General features: G+C 42.0%; 1 protein-coding gene across 2 annotated transcripts in view; it reads right to left on the minus strand.

Moving 5' to 3' along the window:
• The window catches only part of lingo2 (leucine rich repeat and Ig domain containing 2), a 186,661-nt gene extending 166,212 nt beyond the window's left edge, over nt 1–20,449 (minus strand). The window contains exon 1 of one of the 2 annotated variants that reach the window (XM_053429610.1): nt 19,866–20,449. The gene's annotated coding sequence lies outside the window, so the exon portion shown is untranslated. Of the gene's footprint in view, nt 1–19,250; nt 19,379–19,865 lie in introns of those variants that run through there. The other variant, XM_053429611.1, reaches the window with a different exon arrangement.
• Nucleotides 20,450–22,035: the final 1,586 nt, after the last annotated feature.

Here is a 22,035-nt window from a genome sequence, read left to right on the forward strand (position 1 = left end):
GCATTATTGCTTAAACAAAGACATTTGCTTCACATGAAGCCTTTGAGTAACATTTCAAGGTAATTGAAACCTGAAAGGCAGGGATTTTTAAACCCGAGTCTCTGAGCTGTGAAGGAATGCAGGTACATTATTTGTTCACCTTCAAGTAAGTGATTAGAAACAACCATAAGAGTGCCAGGGAATTAGCCTGAATTGCTGAGCTGCATTCACTGAGTGAAGGAAATGTAAATGTTATTTCCACTGAGTGTCTCTTTTTAAATGTTCCTGTGCGTTTCTTTCAAAAGTCCAATAAAATTAGCGAGCTTCAGATACGGCTTAGATGGAATTGCGCCTCCAGGAAGTGGGCAGGGAGTGGGAGTATTTGGAAATCCAATCACCAGAGAAAGTGATTAAACACTATTTGAAGTTCTTTAGGCCACTTCGCTCTCCACAGAGAGAAAAAAACAGGTTAGGATTCTAGTCTGGGAATAAGAGTCTATAGCTGAAATTCTAGGAAGAGAAAAAAAAGAAGACATAGCAAGGGCAAATGTCCAAAATCCATAAGTCAACGAATAGGCCCGCTCTCCATCGCTGGCTGTGTGCTGGCTAAACTACTTTCACCTGGAGTGAGCGGTAATTCCCTGTAATCATTCCTGATGCTTAGAAGGTATTTAGACCTCAGCACTCGCTGCAGAAGGAAGATCTCACTTGTGCGTCACTAACTGCGGAGGTGGCTCAAGCCAAAGAAGATGATAAAAGTTTTACTTTCGCTGTCTTTTTTAATTTTACAGATAATACTTAGTTGGGGTGTTTTCTTGTAAAGCCTAATCATTCCCCACAGCACCTTTTTTGGTGTAGTGTAGTGTTTTGTGCTTTGTATACAACTCAAGTGTCAGTGAGGGACCGAGGTTTGCACAAAATCTGGACAGCCTATTTTTCATCCCTGCCATGAACCAAATACTGAAGTTATATGCTGCATTTTAAAAAACCCCAGCAGCAGCAGCTCAGCAGAACAGCACACCAGCCCAATCAGGACGGGTTTTCACAGAACGCTCCTCGGTTCACCTCTCTCATTAGAGCTCAACCTCGTCGGGAACATCTTCATTAAAACTGCTGGCTATTATTTAGACAGTAGCCTATTTGCGTGCTGTTCAGTTTGCCTGGAAACACTGTGTTCTTTTGCATGTTTCCTCGTGCAATACAGATTTATTTATGTGCAGATGTGGTAAAAGGAGCCTTATGTTACTTGAGTTTTCAAATGTTGGGAGAAGATTTTACTTGAATTGTATCGTTTAAATGTTTCTACTAGTGACACATCCACTGCCTCGGATACTTTCATATAAAACGTGTACTATTGATGATATCTCTCCGATCATGATAGACTCCACAGGCACTCAGCAGTTCCTTAATGTCAAGTCATTTGTACAGGAAAAGGAAATGGTTACATTAGCTAATCCACTTCTGGTAAAAATGGCCGCAAGAACTCGGATCAGATGACCAGTCACAGGAAGACAAGTCAGGCACTCTCCACCAGCTCCATTTTACATACTGCCCTATAATTAATCAAGAAAATCGAATTATCTAATTCCTGCTCATTTCTGTAAACAATGGAGGAAATACTTTGGCTAATTGGATGTGAGGAATACTGCAGGTTTAACAGTACACATACTTTCTCTGACTATATGAAAGGAAAGTACCAGCTGAACTGATAGAGTATGCTTATTACCTCCTTTTGCCAATTGCATTTGGTCTGTAATGCACAATGGTAGAGGAAAAAATATGCAATGACTGAGCCAAGTCAAAGATGAGTGACAACACTGAACGTCATTGTTGTCCATGTTCCCCACAGAATAAACTTGGTGTATGGCGGTGATGGGATCCACGTGCACAAAGGACACTCAACAGATTCAGGTACGCAGACTAAAAAAGTGAAAAACAACTTTTCGCATGAGAGAAAGAGAACTACACCCTATGTCACAGCTGCAGCTGGATCTATGAGGTCTGACAGCCTGCGTGGACAGTAAAAACGTTATGGACCATAGCCTGAGCATATGGCGGCAGGCGGTAGCACGAGCGAACGTTCAGCAAATACCGCCACACACACCGAGTTAGAGATCACTTGTGCAATCATGAGAAGTGTAAAACTGGATTGGTGGATAATGAATCTGTGGCAGGACAAATTAGAATACGGCTGACCGCCACAGTCTAGATAATTAACTCTGATCACAATAAGCAATATCTATGTTTAGTAAATTTGATGCTTTATTACATTATTATTGTTGAACTGCTCATTCCAAAAGTAAATCAAAAATAAGTATTTTCCTGTAAGACAGCAGTCTAAATTATTCCCTGTATAAATTCCCTGCCAACAAATACATAAAAGCAACCATCATACTGTACACCTTATTTAAAGGATTATTCACATTTTATGCAGTTATTACTACCTTAAAATTACAGTGGAATCTATTTGAAGATAACGCATTACCATATTCCCGGAATAAAAAAAAGAATCCTGCATCAAAAGGTCAAAGCTCGCTTAATGTCACTGCCTCCCAGAGCGGCCCAGAGATCAAAGTTCCAGCTTTAAAGGGTCAGACAGACAGACCGATACAACCCACAAAGGATCTCTTGGAGTGAGCCCCTGAAACCCAAGGGTATCCAATCAGTGCCTCTGCTCCGAAGCCCACGTACTAGAACTGACAGCAAGAACGCCCTGTGCTCCATTTTGGTTCTTTCCGCTTGCATGTTCTCCCCCCATGCTGGAGTGGGTTTGCCTTGGTTGCCTCTGTTACACGAGAGAAGAGTGAGAAGACGGGAGGATTTGGCGTCAAGAAAAAATTAACCTAATTGACAACATTTGGATGATGCCAAGAGGGAACCAGAAAATATTAATGAGGCAAACTGCAATCTTTGCGTGAAGAAGGTGGAGGAAACAGTTCCAATACACACAAACCTTCAACCGCACCACGAGAGTGAGGCTGTTCACAGTGAAACCCAATGTTCAAAGTAAGAGAAGGATATTGGGTCTACGCCTTTCTTTTAAATGTCCAGTGTCATCGGTAAAGATGGGTGTCACAAGCTCAGAGTATAAGGGGGAAATTCTCACTTAGCCACGTCTGTAGTTGGTAGGGATGAGCGAGTACAGCATTATCTGTATCTGTATCTGTATCTGTTAACCATATGAATTATCTGTATCCGTATCCGTACTCGGAGTGGGCGTGGTCTAACCCGGAAGTGGGTGTGATTTAACCCAGAAGTAGGCCGGGTTGTCTTGAAAGCATGCAATTGATAGGGGTTGATCAGAAATTGTTATATTTATTGCTGATTAGAAAACTATTACAGGACAGCATCAGCATTGAGCTTCAGATCAATTTTTGATCATTTTGATCACAATAGCAAACGAACTATTTACAGAAAAAGTTTTGCAACAATGAATACAACACATGCTGTTGCAATTATGAAGTGAAATGTAATATAATATAATATAATATATATAATATATAATGTGTGTGTGTAGCTTAATTTGTAATATTTTTTATACCACTACTACCGAGAAAGTGTCAGACACTCAGTGCGTGAAGTAAAATAAAACTGGTTAGAGCCAACTGACGGTTTAAAAAAAAAAACTCCGACAGGCAGAGACGCAACGCGAGTCGCTTTCTACCAGCACCACGTCTGAACGAACCCACGTTTAACAGAACTCTACTGGTTAATAAGTAAGTACAAACTGAAATAAAAACAAACTTCAAGCTTAAGAAACCCTAAACGTTAACGGAAAAGACCCGCGAACCTGAGTGACTGAGAGACAGAGAGCTGTTCTGTGAGTGAGTGAGCAGAGCGGTGTGTGAAGGGGAGGAGCGCTGTGACGCTCTGTGAGGATTTTCATTCAGTCCGAGCACAGATATTGACTCGTATTACTCGTATAATACTCGTGCTCGGCAAAAGTGCTTTATCCGTACCGGATACTCGTTTCAGCCGAGTATCCGGCTCATCTCTAGTAGTTGGTACCTTGATGCTCCAATATCCTCTCACAATCTAATGCAGAGCTGTCCCTAAGTGCAAGCTGTGGGCCAAAGGACTGCCTGCTCCGACTTCTTTCTTAATTTATAATCTCAAATAGTGGCCAAGGCCTTTATTTACCTCAGCTGCAGAAGTTCACGGACAGAACTGCCTTTACTTCTAATTCTCTTCGTTTGTTAAATATAATTGGTCATATTTTAGAACGCAGCCTCATTTGCCCTCTGCTCTCTGCCTGAGGCGGGGCTTCGGTGCATAATCCACACACCCACCCACGCGCCTGCACACATGGAGCGAGCAGAGCGCTGAGTCTGTGGTAGACACAGGGAACCAGGTGAAGTGAGAATAACTCGAGGTGACAACTACCCTCGTTACTGTCAGTGCAATAAAAAAGTGAAAAAAAAAGTTAAAGTAGCTAAAACAGAAGCTGTCTGTCTGCAGTCGCACTGATTAGCTTTGCCAGGAAATCACAAAAAATTTGCAAACTTGGCCTCTGTTGGTTACAAACCCTTCATTTCTCCACCGGCACTACCTGCGGGCGGTGAATCACACCGGCAGCAGAGGGAGTAGAACAAAAGACTGCGACTGACTCATGTCTATTTTTTTTTGGTCTCTCAAAACTTAACTCAGGTATATTGTTTATTTTACTGACATTTCAAACTTCTTTTCAGGGAGAAATTGTCGAGTCGAGTAAATTGGATGTTGCTAGAATCTACAAATTGTGTTTTTAAAATAATGTGCAAAATCTGCGGCAGTGAAAATAGTGTATGTGCTCTTCCACATTGTTTATATATATTTTTATTTTCTAAATAAATAACAGCGGGTAGACACAAATTTCGAATTATCTTGCTACCATTCGTAAACAATACAAATCTGACTTCAAAACACAGAACTGCATCATAAAGTCAACATCAGTGATAACGTAAAACTGAAGTCAGAAGTCTTGGTTTATAGGATCATACATGCAAATCCATAAGGAGAATGATATTTGGGATGGGTTTGTTTTGCTTAAATAATGCAGTAAATGCAAAATCTTATAGTCAACGTTGTATTGCAGAGAGAAAAGATAAGACTAAGTCATGAAGCTGAGTGGAATAAGATGCAGTATATTGCAGATGACAGCAGAACAGAAGATGAAACATGAGCACTCAAAACTAAATGTGCATATTGCAGACAGTGTAGGCTCTGAAATGTTTTATGAACCATATACACACAAACAGGGGCATAAAAATCTCAACAAAGCAAATAGAGTATTTACTCAGTTTCGAAACATACACCAACGGCTCCCATTAATCTAATTATTCCAGAAACCCCTCGTCTGCATGTCTCGAGAACTGAGCGTCTCATCCGCTTCACACTTGACATGTGTACTGTTCAAGGCCCAAGGAAGTGTACTGTCTTATTTGGTGCAACACTTTGTTCAATCGTAGTAAAATTAGAATATACAGGCATGGAGGAATCTGTAGCAGTGGCAGCTGGGACTCATCAACACAAGTGACATTGTAGATCAGAACATAAGTGCGTTCACTGAACTGACAACTGGTTCTGCGTACTGAGTCGATTCTCACTGAACTTGGGATGAAGAGGTGAGCAGCTCTTTGTGCAGCAGCAGCAGCAGCAGCAGCAGCAGCAGCAGCGTGGCAGCCTCAGGGTTCTGCGGACTGAGTCCAGCAGCCGCTCCTTAATTACTGCAGGTCACTTTACAGTTTCATTAGGAGAGCTGCAGCCAGCTCCACCACAGACAAAGCAAACCACCCATTCCAAACAGGCAGCTTAAGAATGAGTACTGCACAATATAATTTTATAAGAGAAAATATTCTGCCTGAATTTTTTTAACCAAAAACTGTCTTTAGCTGCGCATTGGTATTGAAATAATTAAGCCATATAAGCAAACCTGATATTTTAAGCGTTTCTCAAGATTGTATCTTACTCATATGGCACCGAACAGCAAAGTCCCATAACAGCCAATATAATGTCTCTACTTAATCAAGTTAAGATAATAACACTGACCTTAGACTGATGTGACAGAACATTAAGCTCGTGTTCCACATCCAAGAACAAGCGCTGTCTCTCAGGTGCACTTCCTCCATATAATGTTCTGTATCTTGTCCCTGTGCAGTGACCTACTTAAAATCTAATGAAAGTGTGCCCCCCCCCCCCCCCATTATAAGGTTACCTGAGTTCAGTGAGAACAGTTATTTTGAACTTCCTCCAAAACAGATTAACTTGTGACACACCGGATTTGCAGTGAAGTTTACTGGAACAATCAGATTAGTGGCTTTCCATCGAGGCTCGTCAAGAAAATACAAGATGAAAACAAAGTGAACCGTTTTGTGCACTTATCAGTTTTCCCCAATGCACGACATAGACGGGAAATTGTACTTTATTTGACAAGTCTGAGCGGATGGCAAATGAATTCATCACCTCTTAATAACACTTAATGCTCGATTTCCATTCTAGAGGGATTAACAGACAATGACCCGCTGGTATACAGTAGGAGGGGGGGGGGGGGGGGTGTATCTCATGACAAACAGCCTATTCAACAAACTGAAAGGTTAAATCCACTGCTTAGGTGTTTACTCAACTTAATCAGGCAGCAGTGACAGGAGGAGATGCTCCTGTCAACATCAAACTTTTCTAATTAAATCCCCAATGATAGAAAGCCAAACTGCTGCTTATCATCTGACGATCTCTGCCACATCGTCAATGATTGTACAGAGTGTTTTGTCAGCGGGTGACAGCGAGGTGCAAGTTGAGAGGATGGGAAAAACTAATTAAATATATACCATAAAGTCGTCCCTTGTCCAACTTCAGAAGAAAAAGGATTTTCCCCCACTCACTTTGTCGTACATCACAGTCAGATGACAGGTGCTTCGATTAAACTGGGAACCAAAACTGAAATCTGATATGTCCTTAACCTTAAAGTGTGAATGATCCGATAAACCAAAACAAAAGGATACGTGATTATTCACGAATCCTTTTGAGAAAATCTATTTATGTAATTCAGGGCATGTTGCTTGAGAATAGGTCTGACCTAAATGAAATACATATTGCTGTAAAACTCTTAACAGCTCAACATTAAATGGACAATATGAACAAAAATAGGGAGTTTAAGTCTTTCTAGGTTATAAATCAGATCTATCTAAATATTCTGAAAGCCTCAACATGCCAAACCCGGGGACCAAACCAATACACATTCAGAAGCTGTGCCTTAAAACGAGCAGACAGGACTTCCCTAGCTGTACAGTTACTGCCCCCCCCCCCCCCCCCCCTCCCCCATGAACCACCACTTGAAATTGTATTTGTACGTTATTTAGCTTTTTCATCTGTATGGTTTTGGAAATTGTCTAAATTACATATGTTGCTTGTTTGAGTTTCCTGTATTATCAATCACGGTGTTTTATGAGTTCCACCAGCTATTATTACGGTTGTGTGTGGGGGGGGGGGACTGGAAACTTGTTTACTCACAGTGGAGGGATGAAATCCACAGCCTGGAGTCAGAGCTCCAAGAAAAAAAGGATAAGCTGCTTCACGGCTTCGTCTCTGTGGCTGCTGCCCAGGAAGAGCATATTTCGTTTATGCAGTCTTCCACTCTTGCTGTCCCTGCTGCCTGATCACCCAGCTCCAGGATGTCCCAGATGGTTGCGGATTTTGTGGCCACACACACTCTCCTGGCTGGCCTCAGCACAAATTGGCACTGTAACTCTCCGCCTGGAGGTGTCTAGCGACTGAGGAGAGTGGTCCTTCGAAAGTGAGCTGGAGGCAGGTGCAGCAGGCTCCACCACTCATGTGTTGTACCTGAACATAGTGACACAACGGGCGACCACCACAAAGCCGTGAGTTAATCCAAGGGTTTGCACAGAAAACAGACTTATTTAGTTCAAATTGGACCGTCTGTTCGACTGAGATGGGTCTGGAGCCTCTCTTCTGATTGGCTGATTGTTTCCTGAGTGACAAAAAACCAGGCCAACTACAGGTACGCCGTAGCTTGGTAAAAGGCACCAGTCAGCAAACAGCCAATCATCAAACAGGCCGACTAGGTTGTCAGAGAGAGCCCAGTTCTCACTAGAGGACCAGACGAAAAGTATGAAGGAAGATATGAAACCATGATATAACCAACAATCATATTCCCATGGATGATTTTCAAATGAAATCCTGTGAGATATAAAAGCAGATACAGCCCAGTCAGCATGTAGCAGGTGGAGATCCTGTAAACTAAAAAAAACCTGAGGGTGAAAACGATTTGTGTAGCAGGTGGAGTTGTTGTTCTGTGCCGCTGCACAAAAGAACACTGATCAATGATTGCAGTCACACTGCAACAGTTTGCTGATTAGCTACAATTTGAATCTCTCAAATATAATCTGGAATGTAAATCAGGCTGATGAAACCGAGATACGCTCGCTCGGGAACCGCACATCAAAGATGTTTCCTCAGTTACTGAATAGGCATGGCACTACCCATACTGGAGCATGACTTTTGCTAACTGTTTGATGCCTATAGCGAGCAGACCTTTTGATCTTATTTTAGTGTGTGCTTTGCCCTTCACAAAAACACTCATTATCTGTGGCGCAGTGAGAGAGGTGGTACGGCGCCAATCGGATGAACCATCAATTCTAGCTGAAGGAGCGACTTTGCACCGTCGGAAATGAAAGGAAAAGAAAAATCTGAAAAATTGATTTTTCCACAGAGAAACTCTTGGGCTAAGAGCCCAGCCATCTGGGTAAGGGAGGAACAAGCCCAGTGAGGGGTATGACAGGAGAAATAAATCTGCACTTCTGTGGTTTTGCTGTCATTTGTTGGAACACAAAGCTACACATCAACGTCTGCAGTGTATTCATCACGGAGCCTGGACACCTTGGAGATTGTTTAGATGTGTATGACTTCATTCCTAAAAACTTTGACAAAGTTTGAGCTTATCTTTCCCCTTAGGGGCAAAATACAACACATCCTCCACCAGATTAGCTCAAGTTAAACTGTATTTGACCTGGCTAGGCACGACAATCTGGTTTCATTCTATTTCCTACTGATCCATTAGATGCTTTGACCTGCTTTATCAGCTCCTTTCAAATGATCAGGTGCTCTATAATCTGTCTTTTCCCGGTCCGCTGTCGGTCACAAAGCTATTTTCCCAGGATCCCGGTGAGGAATGGATGCTGCATCACATCGTTTTACTTCATCCTCGCTCATTGTCGTCCTCCCTCTTTAACAGTTCAGCATTACCATCCGTCTGCCGTTTTCATGTATCACCAAAGATTTTCTTCCCCTCACCAAGTTTAAATATTCACTTCTAGTTCTTTCAGCAGTACCTTACAAACACTTGGAAATAATTGAGTCTCAGAGGGCTGACAAAAAGAAGGAGCAGTGATCGTGCGCACTGGAAGTGATCAAATATGGCCTTGAGCCAACCGTCTTTGTAGATAGTCTTTGTATCCCCATCGATCCGGGGGTGGAAACACCCGAGGAATACATTATTTTTTTCTCTCACCCCACAGTTGAAAGTAGTGACTCACAAGCAGTAATGGGATTAGATGGGTGTCGCACCGGAAGACTGGAAACCAGTGCCGCGGAGTAGATGGGCAACCCTAAGGACCAAAGACAGTGGCCGCAAAACATTGGAGTTGAAGGCTTTTATCTCTTAATAGAACAGTAATTGTCAAGATAATGCACTCCTCAATCTGACTGTGCAAAAGATGCACAGCCATTCCTCTGGGTATGGGCCCGGAAAGTTCTTTCAGCAACCTCACAAACCTCCATGAGTAGATCATACAGGAAAACCCTTCCTATTAGAGCCATATCTTTCTCTTCCTGCAGGGCAAATAGCTGATCAACTGTTCAGTCTGCCTCCGATTTCACCTCATGAACATTTATGTGGTCGTGTTTTTACCGCGCATCCATCTAAACTGATAAAACACTAAATGTGGTGATCTTGTGTGAGCCTTTTCAGTGTTGCAGGTCATTAAGTTGCCAATTAGCTGAAAATAAGCTAAACATTATCCGTCTCTTAAGTAATACAAGGAGGCTTCCTGATGCAACGACCTACAAAAATCCCATTCTTTTCTGTTGAGTGCTTTTAGATATAATGCATCTTAAGATATATTATATCTAAAAGCATAATGCATCTTAACATGTTCACAGCATCTAAATTATTCAAATTATTCATACGCGTGTGAATGCGTGCGTGCCTTTAGGGGCCACATATGCCTTAAATAAGAGGAAAACATCATCTACCATGATACAGTGTGCTACATACCATTACAGTATCATACAATATGGGCTTAACATTTTTTTTTAATTATATTTCTAAATACTTTCCTTTCCAAATATTTACTTTGAACATGAGACAATGTGACTGTGAACAGACTGCACATGTCCTCTGCTTCCAAAGGTTTGCAGCAGACGCCATCTCGTCCTCTGCAAAAAAAAAAGGCTGCTTGTTTTCCTCTTCATACGTCAGAGGTAAATCGTAAGGTTGTCATTCATCGCCTCTTACTTACTGCAAATCCTTCATCCTCCTCTCTGTTGTACTGAAGACAAAAATGTTTCAAACATAAAAGGCAGCTCAAGGTCCATGAACCGTTGAGGACCATGAACTGCGTAGATACAACATGTGAGGGTCATTTGTACACCAAAGAGCTTTCCTCATGCTCTCTGACTAACTGTCCATCAGAGACAGAACTTGGTCCATTTTCTTGGCGGGGGCAGCATCTTTGTTGCTAAGCACCCATTTCTGCATTGTGTTTGCATTGCACATCACATAAATCCCTTCTCTGATCAAGTAGTAGGTCTATGGTTCACTACTGCACTGCCTTTCCCTCTCCCTAATTGACACCGAACCATTGACGCTGCTGCCAAACAAACATATTAGTGGTTTAATCGTTTTCAGCAGAGAAAGTGAACGTTACATAAACATATATAAATATGTGTGGCGTTTCAGCTCAACAGTATGTATCATGGAGCAATACCTCTCAGTTTGTGTAATATGTAGGCTGCAACCATTTTTTTCTAAATCAGTGCAATAGAAGTCCTCGGTCTCTGTATCTGATGAGCTCCAGGCTGGGACCAGCAGAGCCAGAGCTTGACAGCCTGACATCCTCTGAGGTGCCCCTGTTTCCCCTCACTACTCATTCATACATTACCAGCCCCAAGTGCTTGAGGATTTAGCACTAATACATACTCGTTGATTTGTAATTCACTCAGGGACCGACGGCATCGAGCGCCTTATGCATGTTGATGATAGCAGTGTCTCCTGTATACACAGGGAAGTAAAGGTCTGTGTTTGAATTTAGAAGTTTAGTATGCAGTCGCCCCAATTTTATTCTAAAAAGGCATGTGATGTAATTTACCATATTTCCCTTGTACATTAAATTAGATTATTTATATACACATTGGGTGAATCTAGATTAAAGCCAATAATAGTCAGTTACTTTTCACAAAGATGGTCATGTAATGATCAAAGTGAGAATAAACAATCTTTGGCTTTAACCCAGTGGTGCTTGTTGAAACCCAATTCTTTACAAAGAAAAATTCATGTAGCAAATCTTGTAGCGACTAAGACTATATTGCAATCCCTCTAATAAGATGATCAACTTTAAATCTTAATGGGAAATATGGAAGTAAAACCTCTTGGTAATGTAATACAAGTACTTAAACTTTGCAGATACATTCAGTAATGCAGCTGTAAAAAATCTTCACCATCAGTCTGTATCACCTTGACACAAGCCATACAATTACAAGAAATAATGTAATGATGAATTTCCATGAATTAATTATTCACAACTGATAAAAAAAACCCGTAATATCCTAACAATACCTGCAATTAATTAGTTTTACACTGCCTTTAGGCACAAATATTTTTCTCTCTCACTTCCCCCAGTAGTTAAACCAGCCAAACGCATGGTCTCTTACGCCCACACAATAGCCCACATTCACTCCAGACAAGCAGTTGAATCATCACACAACATCCCTTTGTAACAAAAAAGAGCGAGACCGCAGCAGGCAGATGATTATGTGCTGCCTTCAGAACCTCCATCGCTTCCCGGAAAAAAATAAAAAAATATATATCTAGAGCCTGCACTTGACGGTCAAACCTCTGCTGACGCACTGAGCAGGTTGGTAAGAGGAGAAGAGAGCGCCGGAGAGATAACGAGAGAGTAAGAGAAGGAGCTCTTATCTATTCACTCTGTTCCCAGAGCCAGGAAGCAAAGGCATGACAAAGGTTCTAATGAGTCTCTCGCCAAACTGACAGCTATCTGAGAATAAAGTGGCACGCAATAAATTAAAAAGGGCAACAGTGAATCATCGCCCTTCGTCTAAATTTATTGGCATTTTATGCAGCAGCCCAAAATAGAGCAGAGGGTGACCGCAGTATATGGGCGTTCAGGACAACACGGCTGTTATGAAATTGGGTGAGTTGTGCTTACTGGATAGCAGCCAACCTTTACTATATTAAAGGTCCCGTATTGTTGAAGGTAAAAGTCTTATTCAATTGTAAATCAGGTCTCGGTGCTATATAAATACTGTACGAAATAATAATAAAAACATTCGATCCACAGAGCATGGACATGGCCCAAAGTCAGAGAATGTGCCTTACATAGGAATAGCACTGACCCCCACAACAGCCCATCAGGACCCACCATCCAACCGAGAACAAGAAGAATCCCGTTCTCCAAATGTTTAAGTGAAATGTGCCATTTAAATATTGTGCTACGACCATTATCTCCACATAAAAACCTCCATTCCTTCCATATGCTTGTTTTAATGTCGCCAACGGTCTCTTGTCTGCAGTCCTAATCAATTCCACTCAAAACTAAAAACGGTTTGACATCAACAAGAAGGTGTTTCTTCCCATGGTAATCTTATAGCCATGTTCCACGTTTGCAGTCCCAGCTTCACAATCATTCAAACAGCGTTGGAGTTGACGCTGCATATACATAACTGTAAATGTAGTTATTTGCTACTGCATAATGCTGTTACAATACCTTAACAAACCCAGGGAATCCTGCACCTGCAGCGATGGATCAGAACCTTTATCTCTGTCTCTTTTGGTTGCTACTAGAGTACTGTTGTGAAAGAACTGAGCTTGTGACATGTGTCAGTCAAACTGTAATGAAATCTCCACATTAAAGGACTGGCAGAAGATGAATGACATTAACGCCCCCAACCCAAACGTCTTGTTAATCTAATTTGATCAAGTCCATTTGCCTGATCATTACCTTATGCCACCGTCTAATGGTTCATGCTGGAGAGTTTTTCTTTTCAATTTATCTAAACTAATTATATTAAACATTAAAACAATATTAAGCACTAAATAAAAGCCTGAATAGTTTGAAATGTCTCCAGCTGTTTCTTACACATCCAGATAATTGTTCACTGCTTTGGAACAGCAATAGTAAGCTTATTCTTTACTCTTTGGCACAAGGTGGGGATTATTCTATGCCTTTTAATTCACATTAAAACAGCAACTTTATGAACTAATTTCTATATATTAAAGTACTCCCAACATTTCTTTGAAGCTCTAATATTTAGAAAGTTGAAAATTGATCTATGATCCGACCGGAGAAGTTCCTGTATATCTGTCTGAACATCTGGGGAGACGAGCCACTCTATTCTCCTTAAAACAGGTCTTCTAGTCTTTGTGGGATTGGAAGGTGTGTAGGTGTTGGACTCCTCCCCACAGATTCCTTAAAGACTAAGCAACTAACATACACCTGAGCTGCACTTTGGTCTATATCAGCTGTCAGCCCAAAGGAGGCGAGGATCAGTGACCTGCACTAACAAGTGCAGTCCCAGTGTCCTGCTGGGAGCCTTTCATATTCTGGCAGAAGCCGAGTTATGGGAGGTTGTCCAGTGTAAGAAACACAAGTGCTGTTGGAGAATCTAAAGTCCCCTAAGAGGTAAAAGAAGTATCCATGTACTGACATTTCAGCTATTGTTGCATTGAAAATACTCCACATCTACCCTTGAAGCATTAGTGAGAAATCTGTAGTGCTTGTAATGACCCAACCTCTCTGGCAACCAATCTGGCACCTCACAGTTGAAGGATACTTTTTTCTAAACTACCGTCTAATGATATTTTATAAGATCTTTTTGCTTTGGGGCGAGAAACGAGTGAATAGTACATTTAGTCATAGGTGAGCACAGAGTGGTGAAGAGGAAAGGGCATCCTGCCTGGCAAATCCTCAAAGGCCTGAAGAAAACAAGTTTGATATCTTTCAAGGTAGGAGCCGGTGGAGTGACCCAGCCGGGGGGACTACAGGCCCAGCAAGTACTGGCGGGCTCTCAGGGAGGGTGGAGATCACAGCTAGCAAGTCTTTTTTAAACTCTGCAAGTTTTTGTAATGTAGTGCAGCCTAACCTCGACACCGCGACAGTATATTGATTTATAGATGTGGGACATTTGATTGTTCATAACTCAACCAGTGATCAGTGTTGAAATAGCTGGAGCACTTTACTCCTGAAGGTTTGCGTGACACAGCCATAAACAAGAGAAAATAGCCACTAAACCAGACATTCGTTTGTGCTCTTGCACTTACCTTGATATTCAGCCCTTGATCTGCTCTGCTAATACCCATCGTTTAATGAGACTATAGATCAAGCTTAGCAAAACAATGCACGGGACAAAGAGATGAATATGTAAGCAGCTCCTCACCTTGATACGAGAGACACGGCGTTTCTGTTACCGTCTAAATGGCAAAGCGCTCAATACTCTAAATACCTGGCTTCACAGCAGAAAGCTAAGGGTGTGGGGGGGGGGAGGATGATGTAAGGACATCCTACAGTGGCTGATGGAGGCAAAACACAAAATGGATGGTTCCAACATTGGCCTCGTTAACAAAGGAACCATTATCAATCTTTTCTTGTCGTTAGGATATAGGCAGGTTATTCTACTGACTGAATATTTAATGAGCCCTAATTACCTTTAAAAAAAACAGAACTGGTCAGTAATGGCACGTAAGTGGTTTGGCTGCTGTGTGTGCAAGTTTGGGGCTCAAATATTGGGTAGTAAACAAAGGCCGGATTACAAAGTATGGAACCACACACAGCTCAAGGACTTTTTTATGATATATTGTGTGCTTGAAAACCTTTACAAAATGTTTTTGTTAAACTTTTCATGTGTGATGTTGGAATACAAAATTGCATTCAAATTACTTTTAATGTAGCAACTGACTGTTAACTTCTTCTTGCTTGATACAGGATTTAGGAAGTTCGAAATAAATAATTCATTCATACTTCATATGTCCTTTTGCACTCAGTCATGCTTTTTTTTTTTATGGTTTATTAGCCAGTGCAGAGACAGAACATGGGAAGGGTGGTTGGGGGAGACCTAGTCAACCTACTCCTTAAGGGCAGGTATGTCTACGTGGTAAGTGCCTGAACCATTCAGCTGTCAGTTGCCCATCTGAAGAACAATTTTAATGGGAAAGCCAACAAGTTCCATATCTAAAATGTGTTTTTATTCTGATGACACAGAATAAAACACGTTCTGTCTCCAAGAAATGAGGAAAATGTTCCATGTTGCAAGTTGTATACTCTGCACTGTGCACTTGACTTGTGTACTCAGATGTATCAAGGGTTAACATGGGTCAGATCAAAGTTACAGTACAAGGTCTCTTCATTTACACTGGGGGCCTCAGCTGCCTCACGGTGTGACATCCTCTGCCGGTTATTCTTACCCGGCTACGTCAGCCATGACCCTCACTAATGCCACTTGTCGACACACATGAAAAGTGACTTTTCCAAAGGTGATACAACACTCATTGCCCCCGGCAGCTCGCTCAAGAAGGTCACACTTCAGAGTGACACCGACAGCAAGGTCACTGTCAACGGAGGCTGTGCGTGGCCCGGTCCCCATGCCCCAGACAGCCCCTTCCTGATTACTGTATCCCTAAGGGCTTTCACTGCCACCAGCAGCCATTTAGCACAACACATCTCCAACAGTCGCCAGACAGAAATCCTTTGTGTTCTTGTTCCTTATCTCTTTAACTAAGAATCTGTCTTAAGTGAAGGAAATGAACTGAAGCTGTTCTTTGGCTTTATTTCAGCCTTTTAGGGACGCCGTTAATCAACTTCCTCTAATGTGGAGAAAAAAAAGAGCAAAAGGCTACAGAGAAACCACATCCTGTTATTGTCAATTACTCAATTCACTTGCTTTCGTTATGTCAGTTTTATCAGATTTTGATAATTGTAGTAGTTGTCCTGCATTTCTTCCCCACATCCCAGCCATTGTCTGTAAACTTAATAGTGAAATTAATTCAATAACATTTTAAGTAGATGAAGCATAACCTTATTAAACCAGAGCTATTTCTGTTTCCTTTTAGCAGCATTCGGCCATGATGAGTAAGCATATTCCATAAATGACCCAGCTGTTTGGGCATATTGTGTTTCGCCTCATCAGGAATTCAAAGGGCCTGACGACAGATCAGTCACATCCATTCACGGGTTTTGTCTCCAGCTGACCAGACCTCCATTTGAAATAGGTCTTTTGTGTCTCGGCCAGCTGGTGGTGTACACACGCTATAGATGTGGGTCTCATGATAGCTACCCTTGTTTAGTGGGAGCAAAAATTATCTGAAAGCATTTGTTGAAGCCATATACACATTACTGTGTGATGTAAATGTGAAGAAAGTACTCCCACTCTTGATATTACCCAGAGACAGAATAGAAACCCAGCAATGTACACATAACCTAATACATTAACTGCATACATTACATTAACACACACAATGCAAAAGCTCCGTTACATTTATATCTGCGAGTCCCTTTTATTGACCAAGTTTGAATCTGATATTTGCAAAGTACATATTCCCAACAGCATCCAAAGGTCATAGATGGAAAAGAAACTTAAATTTGAAACCCAGTGTTTCAGTCTGTGATCATTGATTTTTCTTCCATGTCCTTAATGGACTAAAGGCTAAAAATATACTGTTCTACATCTGGGTACCGGTCTTGTTTTTGACAGGGCTCTTTTTACATCCGTCTCCCAACAACACATTAGACAGTGAACATATGCATGTATTTTGAAAAGGACTGCAATAATGAATTAAAAGTATTTATATGACTTGCGGATGTTGTAAAAATATTTAAGTGAAATTGTGTATTATATATTACAATCATTTTATAAACTGAACCTGAAAGAAGCGATGATGCCACTCTGCTGTAACTGATCGTTGAAACACTGGAACAAATTCAATTTATTTTCAATCTCAGCTGGATTTTTCACAGTTTTAAATGCTTATAGAAGAATATAATGTATATAGCAGATATGTTGCATATTTTTAGTTTAATGAAAAGAAAAGGTGATATCTAATCTAGATAAAACCTTGACTTCAACAAGAGGGGAGCTCTCGCAAACATCTTGTTTTTCTTAAAAATTTAAATTAAATGATCTGGTCTATCACATTTGTTTCAGTAACAATTCAATATCGCTCCAAGACAAATCTAAGAGATATTTTTATTTGTTTGCATTGAGCTTTACACAAAAGATTGCACTGGATCTACACTCTCCATTTTGTAACAGCCACTTTCTTGAAGCTGACCACATGATGAAGTCTCATTGGACAACTGGCAATACATAAACAGCAAATTAAAATGGCACGTCTGATTTGAAACTTCTATAATTGACTTGATATTTTGCTGATACCAAACCAAAACGACACACATGACTGCAAATGATTTATGATACCTGAAAGCAGGTGTGTCAGGTTTCAGCTGCCCACTGGCGTGTGTGTATTCAGATTCAAACTGTTTCTGTGAGTAATAAATCAAAAGCAGCATTTTTTCCATTAGAGTCATTCCCTCGGATTTCTGCCCCATGTGAACATGCTGTCAACATCCCTGAATAATCATGAAGCAGAGGGCTCCTTCCCTCTGCTCCGTCCATACTGTGACTCAGTGGATGCATAATATGTCTGCAAATGAAGGGGCCTTGTCTTTGACTTCTTTGCAAACATAGGAAATTTGACAAAACCTGACTAGATATTGTAAATCCTTTGTACAGCGAGAATGGGATGACACCCAGTGATGATACCTGTGCAAGCACACACACACACACAGATACACACACAGCCTCGTAGCAGCGCACATACGAACAGCGCCTGAACCAAATCATTAACCAAATCCAAAGGGCTGAACGGGGCCGACACAGCATTGCTAATTCAGAGTTGAAAGAAATACAAGGAAGAGCAAAGTCAGTCTTAGTGCTTTCCTTTACCCATGCTACCCCATATCAGAGGCAATGCGTCAGTCCTACCATGGTTAACACTCAATAAAACATCAAAAGGGATGAAGCTCAGAGCTCTGGACAAATACACACCCACGCAGACACCAGATACAAACTCCCTTTCACTCTCATACGCTCGCTTAGCACATGTATGTTTGTGCAAAAAAAAAGAAGGAAACACTGTTTTTGCATCCAAATACTGTGGATGCAGCTCATTAGATTAAATGAATGGAGCAGGTAGAGCAGATGAGGTTTGTATCTCAGAGGAAGCAAACCCACACACACGCTACGTCCCCCGTATGCTAAACATGATTTCAGTAGCACATTGGTGCACGGCATCGACACGCAATCAAGCTATATGCAGTGGAACAATTGGCAATTTGAGCCACCTATAGCCACACAGCCGACACACAGGCGCTGTCATCAACTTCCCATCAGGCTCCACTTCCCCCCAGTGGATGTTCTGCAAGAGGAGACACTTTGTTTGACAATTTTATATCCAGAGGCAAAGACATTTAATGGTCACTGTTCTGCATGTGACGTGAGGAGGTGGTATTCTCATCATTTGCGCAGACAAGGTGGGTTCGGACAGCTCGGACAGGATGTTTATTATTCAATTATTGTAAATATTTCAGGGGACCGACAGGATGCTCATGCAATCATGAATATTTCAACCATCGCCTTACAAAAGGAGGGAGCCTTGCACTGGTATTGATCAAGAGGGCAGCCGACCCACTCCTCCCAAAAAGGGAACAATCTTTCCGTCTATTAGTCGGTATCATTAAACAGACTTAATTTCGATTTGAAAAGGAACTTGACCAGCTCGAGACAAACAGGTATTCATCACTAGGAAAAACAGGGATGAAGGAGAAATGGAGACAGATGCATCGCTCGGCCAGAATCGTACTGACAAACTTACATGGTGTGAAGGTATAACATAGGGAATCTGGGATAGTGCAATAGTGGACACCATCAGTTCCCTGTGAGCAAAGATGAAAGGGAAAGTGCAGCCTTTTTAACCGCACAGAGCCACTCACCATTAGGAACACATTGTGGATACTGTACAAAAGTAATTCACAGATACGAGCTCTTCCAAAAGACGAGGACAAACAGCCGCTGCAATTATGCTCCTTCCACGAGCAGCCTCCCCTGGTGATAACCGTTATATAGCAGGGAAGCAAAGAGATGAATTGCTTTGCAGACGGGCATCTCCCCTCTCAGCAAACACACACGCACAAGTATGCAGATAGACCTTGATACATTCAAAGACATGTTCCCTGCAGGACGTAGGACGTGTTATTGTATTTTTCAGACATTAATCACAACTTTGCTCTCCCTGTAAAAATGGATAAATGCAGTCTCTGGCACTTACACAATCCATTTCCCTTCCGTCTTTCCCCCCTCACCGCATCTTTCATGCAGAGCTTTTCTGCTCCCGAATCTGCCATTTTCTCCAAAACCTGGAGTGTCCTATTAACGTACAAGAACCCATGGATGTGGTCTTACCTTAAAATACCATCCAGAACCCTATCATCAACAAGATAAGCCGTCTAAACCTCAGTGCTGCTCCCCAACGACAGAAAAAGGAGGGGGGGAATCCTCCAAATCTCACAGAATCAGAACTCAATTCAAAGCCTTTCCTAGGAACTTACTTGATGAGATGAGGATGTCCGTTGATTCTGTGCATAATCAGGTCCCGTTTTACTTCCCTGCTTCAGGAGAAATAGTTTTGGGTCGTTTCCCCAGATATTCCACCTTGGCACAGTGAACTAATGTGCGTTCTACTGGAAAATGCGTGTGAGAGAGGCTGAGCTAGAGAGAGAAAGAGGCACTGTAGGATCTCTTCTGGTGCGCACTACCAGCTCCAGTGCAAGTGAATCCAGCCGGTCTTCACAGCTCTCCTCCTGCCTTCAGGAATGAAATTCAGCATCCGCTGTTCATCCCCCACAACAAGGGGAGGGTGTCCACCCCCAGGTGGAAACTTTCCGGCACCTCTGCGAAAGCTATATTGGGTGATGATGGATGCCAGTAAGCCCTGATGATGTGTTATTTTCCTCGATATCCTTCCTCCTCAATGGATTTTCCCCCTTTTCCGTCTCCAATTTGCCCGTTAGGTAGCTCTTTCCTCTCCAACACAGGGACTCACAGAATGGATGCTGAGAAAGCAGCGGAATGAGGCGAACCGCTTGTTCTCCCACTCCGCATCTCTCTCTCTCTCTCCCTCTCCCGCTCATCCTCGCTCGTACATGCTCCCTCCCCTGCTTCTCACTGCACCTCCCCACCCTTTCGTTTTCTCTCTCCTCCTGTCCTTCCCCCTCATACACACACAGACACACATATGCACTTCTGTAGCTCTGGCTTTTGACAATTACCGCTGTGCCATTTCCAGCCATGTCAGACAGAAAGGTTCACCGCCCATATTCCTCAGCGAAACAAATAATGCTTGATAAATATGTAACATTAAATAGATATGAATAAAAGGAGCAGCAGCAGCAGCAGCATGTCAACAAGCACAGAGCCAAGGGGCAATCTAATCTCCTTCCCTGCGTCCTCGCTGCATGATTACTTAATATGTCTAGATTTAACATTGGGTTGTGTCGCTCCTGTGTCATATTTTTGTGTTCAGGGGAGTCGATTCAGTAGTTTATGCTGACCAGCTGTCAAGTGTGACTGAAGAGGAAGACGGAAATAGCAAGCGAGAGAGCAGCACACTGCATAGAAACAAGGACAAAACCATGTGCAGTAGCAGTCGTATAATAACATCGTTAGCCACCTCCACAAATTGCCAAAAACTCTTTTATCATTGTGTGTACATACCGGGTGATTACTTGCCCAGAGGTAACGCTCAATAACAAACAATGAAAAGAACAATTAGAAACAAAAAAATGATTCTGAAACGCTTCTGGTTCAAGCCTCCCACACACACACACAGAGTCTCACCTCCCCACATGCATTTGCTGCGAGACCATTCATGGCATATTCATGTAAGAGCTGCGTGACGATAATACATACCATCTGTGAATAAATAACATTACTAAAGCCTGGGCTTCACGGTCCAAGTAAGGTTGCTTTTTTCCCCCCCTAGTATGTGAAACCTTTCACAGTTAGCATGATAATTCAACCTGGCAGTCGTGCATAACAAGCACTTCACACACAGTATGTAGAAAAAAATAATAATGGTTCTCTTATCACTTGGCCTTGATGAGCAGATTCTGACCTTGATATCATCAGGGCAAGGTCACATCTCATCAGCACCTTGTCACAGAAGCTCTGGGGAAAATGTTAAAGTGTCTTTGGCAGGGTCACTTGCCTACTGTAATCCATCCATCATGCACATCTACCCTGGGGAGTCAGGTCCACAACGTCATCCTGCTTTTCAACAGACAAATGGAGAGTTTAGAAACCATCTAACACCCTCTTCTCCAGAACTGCTGCCTAAACGAAACTCAGTTCACACCAACAGCACAAGATCAGCATCATCATCTTCATCATCATCTGTTGTCACCAAGTCAGATGAAGCCGTTGTCCCAACGTCAACATGTCACCTCTCCAGGAAAGCAGCATTTGTATCACTTTCACAGCTAAAATGACACATCTCAGCTACATTATCATAAATACTGCTGAACAGGCATCGATTGATATTGATGTAACACTTTGTGACTTAGGCAGCGCATGGCTGTTCCAGAGGTAACGAGCTGCTTATGTTACAAGATGGCAGCTGCACTTAGCTTTACCTATAAAATGTGCACATGCTGTGTGTATGACCAAGGCTACTCTGGCATTAATAAGCACTTACATTTAATTATGAGATATTTCATCATC

This window comes from Pleuronectes platessa, chromosome 8 (assembly GCF_947347685.1).
Source record: "Pleuronectes platessa chromosome 8, fPlePla1.1, whole genome shotgun sequence".
In the NCBI taxonomy this organism is placed as follows: Eukaryota; Metazoa; Chordata; class Actinopteri; order Pleuronectiformes; family Pleuronectidae; genus Pleuronectes; species Pleuronectes platessa.